This window comes from Scyliorhinus canicula, chromosome 6 (genome assembly GCF_902713615.1).
Source record: "Scyliorhinus canicula chromosome 6, sScyCan1.1, whole genome shotgun sequence".
Classification (NCBI taxonomy): domain Eukaryota; kingdom Metazoa; phylum Chordata; class Chondrichthyes; order Carcharhiniformes; family Scyliorhinidae; genus Scyliorhinus; species Scyliorhinus canicula.
Window position 1 is genome coordinate 81,938,820 of NC_052151.1, and position 6,000 is coordinate 81,944,819.

Here is a 6,000-nt window from a genome sequence, read left to right on the forward strand (position 1 = left end):
CCATAGGGAGTAAGTGTTCCCATTGGTGGAAGGATTGAGAAGCTGAGGGCACAGATTTAAGGTAATTGGCAAGCAAAACAATGCAGACCTGAGGAACAAAGTTTACACAGCAAGTGGTTAGGATCTAGAATGCACTATCTGAGCATGTGGTGGAGGCAGGATCAATTTAGGTTATTAAAAGGAAATTGGATCATTATCTGGAAAAGGAAAAACTGCAGGGCTCTTGGGAAAGGTCAGGGGAGTAACATTAGGTGAACTGTTCATTCAGAATTCCAGCACAGACAAGACTTTACGACTCTCTCTTTTGCTGTTACCATTCTGCAATTCCTATTTTCTGGGATTTGGCATTTTGGGAGTATGCATTAGATAAACTGATGAATCCAGTCATTGAACGTGTAGTTAATGTTCCTACCACACACCTTTATGTATTTCTTTCTGAAGCCTGGTAAAGGGATTGGAAGGAATTGACACCAGTTTCTGCCTACTCATAATTCAGACTTGAATAGTTAACTGCCAGAATGGTATTTTACAAATATCACACAAGTTTCTTGGGGTCAAGTCCAGCTGTTGATTTGGAATTGTGTAGGCAGGGTAGCCTATAGGTCCAATTGGAAAAATATTTGTGTTTGAAATTTAAAGAGCTGTGGAAAAAACTGACGATTTTATTTGGTGGAATATTTTCTGTGTGCTTCATTGTGAGACAAACTGGACGAATTGAAAACTCATGCATTATACTTCTAAGACTATAAGACCATAAGACATAGGAGCAGAATTATGCCACTCAGCCCATCAAGTCTGTTCCGCCATTTAATCATGGCTGATATTTTTCTCATCCCCATTTTCACACCTTCTCCCATGACCCCTGATCTCCTTATTAATCAAGAACCTATCTATCTCTGTCTTAAAGACACTCAGTGATTTGGCCTCTACAGCCTTCTGCAGCAAAGAATTCCACAGATTCATCACCCTCTGGCTGAAGAAATTCCTCCTCATCTCTGTTTTAAAGGATCATCCCTTTAGTCTGAGATTGTGTCCTCTGGTTCTAGTTTTTCCTACTATTGGAAATGTCCTCTCCAAGTCCAGTCTATCCAGGCCTTGCAGTGTCCTTAAGTTTCCATCCTTTCCCCCTCATCCTTTTAAACTCCAACGTGTATAGACCCAGAGTCCTCAATGGCTCCTTCTATGACAAGCTCTTCATTCCAGGGATCATTCTTATGAACCTCCTCTGGACCATTTACAAGGCCTGAACATCCTTCCTTGGATGCAGGGCCCAAAACTGTTTAGAATATTCCAAATGGGGTCTGACCAGAGCCTTATGCAGCCTCAGAAGTACATCCCTGCTTTTGACTTCTAGCCCTCTCGACATGAATGCTAACATTGCATTTGCCTTCCAAACTGCTGACTGAACCTACACGTTAACCTTAAGAGAATCTTGAACTAGGACTTCTAAGTCCCTTTGTGCTTCTGATTTCCTATGCATTTCCCCATTTAGAAAACAGTCTGTGCCTCCATTCCAAAGTTTACCACATTGTATTCCATCTGCCACTTTTTGGCCATTCTCCTAGCCTGTCCAAGTCCTTCTGCAGCCCCCTTGCTTCCTTAATACTACTTGTCTCTCTACATATCTTTGTATCATCTGCAAACATAGCAACAGTGCCCTCTTCCAGATCGTTAATGTATAATGTGAAAAATTGTGGCCCCCAACACCGACCCCTGAGGCACACCACTAGTCATCGTCTGCCATCCTGAAAAAGACCCCTTAATCCCCACTCTCTGCCTCTGCCAGTCAGCCAATCATCTAACAATGCCAGTATCGCACCCTTAACACCATGGGCTTATTAAACAGCCTCCTCTACAGCACCTTGCCGAAGGCATTCTGGAAATCTAAAACAGATCATGTCCACAGGTTCTCCTTTGTCTAACTTCCTTGTTACTTCCTCAAAGAACTCTAACAGATTTGTCAGACATGACCTCCTCTTGACGAAGCCATGCTGACTCAGTGCTATTTTACCATGCACTTCCAAGTATTGCGCAGTCTCATCCTTAATAATAGGCTCTAAAATCTTACCAACAACCAAATTCAGTCTAACAGGCCTATAATTTTATGTCTTCAGTCTCCCTTCCTTCTTCGCCATTTTCCAGTCCTTTGGAACCCTCCACGTCTTCCGTGATTCTTGAAATATCACTACCAATGCCTCTATAATTTCCTCGGCTATCTCCTTTAGAACCCTGGAGTGTAGCCCATCCACTCTAGGTGATTTATCCACCTTCAGCTGTTTCAGTTTCCCCTTAGTGATGGCCAATGCACTCACCTCTGCGTCCTGAAAGATTGAACAAGCTGGGGTTATTTTCACTGGAAAAGGGCAAATGAAAAGCTGAGAGGTAATCATAAGGAGGTCCTTAAAAGTTTGAGAGGAGTTCAATAGGGCAGCACGGTGGCGCAGTGGTTAACATTGCTGCCTCAAGGCGCCGAGGATCCGGGTTCACTGTCCATGTGGAGTTAGCACAATCTCCCCGTGTCCTTGGGCCCCACCCCCACAACCCAAAATGATGTGCAGGGTAGGTGGATTGGCCTTGCTAAATTGCCCCTTAATTTGAAAAATATAATTGGGTACTCTAAATTTATTTTCTTTAAAGTATGAAAGATTTTCTAATGTGCTTTGCCATGAAAGGAATTTAACGGGATAAATATGAAGAAGTTGCTTCCACTTGTGGAGGAGTCCAACACTGGGGGTCATAAATACAAGGCAGTAACAAGTGAATAATAAAGAATTCAGGAGAAGCATCTTTCCTCAGAGTTGTTAGAATATGGAACCCGTTGCCACATGGAGTGATTGAGGCGGCTAGCATAGGTTCATTTCATAAGAAACTAGATTAGTGCATGGAAGGAAGAAATCAAAGGTAATGCTAGAAGAATCTGATGATTTTAGGTGGGAGGAAGCTCATGTCGAACATAAACACTGGCACAGGGCAAGTGCTGAATGATTTGTTTCCGTGAGGTTAGTTCTATGCTACTCTATATAAGTAATTAAAGGAATATTACATAAAACTCCTTTCTACCTTTAGAAAACTTTACAAAAACATTTGAACCCATTGTCAGTCTTTGACAAGGGTGAAGGGGATGCGGAATGCTGGGAAATACCAGGGATAAGAGAAGGGAATGGGAATAATGGAGCACGAGACTGGAATAAATGGTGAGCCAGCCCAACATTCTCAGTTCAATTTGTTGGCTGTCCAAGTAAATTTTCTGTGAAGAGGATGATGCTGTTTGTCATACCATTGCCACCTCTATAAGTCAGCACGTCTGCAAGGAGGTGCTGACAGGTGAAAGGCTGCAGCTGAATATTGATGTCATTGACCATGCCAAACCAAAGTGCGCATTAACTGCATGTATTCTTGTAACAGGTAGCATAATCCGGTATCTGACTTTGCTAATGCATAAGGGCAGGAGAAATTGGAATCAGAGCAGGACATGTAGCTCAGTTCAATTCGATATGATCACATCTCCATTTTCCTGCCTATCGTCAAGTCCATGATTCTTTGTGAAGAGAGCTCCTGCCAAGTAGGTGTGCCAGGGCAAGCAGATATAACTGGTGGCCTATTGACCAGTGAAGCCAGTCAGGATGTGTGGATTGTTCTCACCTTGGCATGCCTCTTTTCACACATGATGTGCTATGAATGCGATGCTTTTGAAGGACCATTTATCATTATGGTTAGTCAGGCATTCATATGTTACATTTGTCCCATTGACAGGTGTCATTGGCGTCCTTTCGGAATTGGAACATCTGCAAACATAAACACCTACCAGAGCTGAGCATGTCTTCTAATATGGTCAGGGGACGATTCAGTGAGCTCTGTACGACAGTGCTGCAGCAACACTGACCTTATGGGCACAATTCACCCAAAGATTTACTGTGGGTGCATTCTGTTCTGCGCAGGAATCAAGGGGTTGTTCCTGGTGCTACAAGCTATCTATTGGCACTATTGTTCTGGGGCCTCAACAGGGACGTCCTGCCGAGGCCGCACTCGGCCACATTTCCTGCACCATGAAGCTTCAATCAGTGACACTCCTCAGTGCAGGAAGAGAGCTGGGCTGTCATTTTTAAAGGGAGAACCCGTTCTCTTGATCCGCCCCAACCAGACCCAGGACACCTCCAGTGCCCCAACTCACCTGTTGGAGGGTCCTCAAAACCCCCCCCCCCCCCCCCCCCCACACACCTCACATGGGAAGTGCACCCTGGGCCCGAGACCCAGCGCAGGCAAAATTCTACCTGAACTATTTGACACTGACTGCCTGGCACCCTGGCAGTGCCCCTTGAAGCTTGCCAGTGCCACCTGGACATTTTTGGCAGTGCCAGGCTGACACCCAGGTGGCATGTGCCCGTGTGACATCAGCAATGTCAGGGTACCACCTGGCCCAGATACCAGCCACCCAGGGCCTCCATTTGCCTTGGAGGCCCTGAGTACCATTCCGCCTGGTCCCCATTTGCAGGGACTGGTGCTGAACGGTGCCCGGCTGGAGTCTCCTTGGCAAGGCCGGTAGATCCTGGGGCCAGTTAGATTTGGCATCAACAGAGTTAAGTGAGTTTTCAAACTTAACTCTTCAAGTCTCGGCCCCGCCCATTGGGGGCAGGATCCAGATCACAACGTCTCGCGAGTTCTCATTAGATCTTGCGCGGTGTGATGATCACAAGGAAACTCAGAAGAGGCCTCTTCCCTAATCTACTACCGTGCCCCCTTTTGATTCTGTCGCACTCTAAGTGTCATTTTGGGCAGGTTTGGCAGGGTGTTCCCCATTGACTTTGTGGTGAGATCCAGACCTGGATTCACCCACATTTAGTAATTTTCTTAGGCCTTGGGACATTTTTCTTAGGTACTCAGTGGGGAGCTGAACTCACTGGCGAGACCAGCTCCTCAGATATCAGGGCCCCCTTTTTAAAGGCTGCCTGATCCGTAAGTGAGCTTGAGGGTCCCCCTCACACCCCATCCACATACAATGCCACCTACTGCATACATGGACATTATGACCCCAAGTGAGCACACCACCCTATGGGGTTGCTGAGCCTCCCCCCCCCCCCCCCCCCCCCCCCCCCCCCCCCCACCTCCCCACCTTTACAGGCCCCCATATCCCCTCCCCTTTCAGCCCTCTGCCCATCAGGAACCCTCTTCAATGTTTATGAAGCGACTTCATATCCCCCCTTCACATCTCACCCTTTATACCCGACTTTCATGGGCATGGACCCCCTCAAGCCCAGAACCTGGCACCTTGGCAGTGCCAACCTGAAACCGTAGAAGTACCAGTTTGACACTGCCAGGGTGCGATGTTGCAATGCCAGGGTGGCCGGGTGCTAGGGCGAGTGCCAGGGTACTGCCCTGGCCTGTACCTGGGCCGGGATTCTCCCCTACCCGGCGGGGCGGGGGGTCCCGGCGGGATGGAGTGGCGTGAACCACTCCGGCGTCGGGCCGCCTCAAAGGTGCGGATTTCTCCATACCTTTAGGGGCCAAGCCCTAACCTTGAGGGGCTAGTCCCGCGCTGGAGTGGTTGGTGCCCCGCCGGCCGGCGGGACAGCCCTTTGGCGCCACGCCAGCCGGGGCCGAAGGGACTTCGCTGGCCGACAGACGTCCGCGCATTAATAATAAATAAATAAATAAAATAAATAAATACATAAATTCTTAAAATAAATCTTACAGGGCAGCATGGTAGCACAGTGGTTAGCATTACTACGTCATGTTGCCGAGGTCCCAGGTTTGATCCTGGCTCTGGGTCACTGTTCGTGTGCAGTTTGCACATTCTCCCCGTATTCCACCCCCACAACCCAAAGACGTGCAGGGTAGGTGGATTGGCCATGCTAAATTGCCCTTTAATTGGAAAAAATCAATTGGGTACTCTAAGTTTAAAAAAAAATTAAAAGAATAAAAAATAAATAAATCTTACTATACCATTATATGACCTCTATACCCTGCTGCGTCTCTGATTTAAATGCTTTTCAAAGTCAAAAA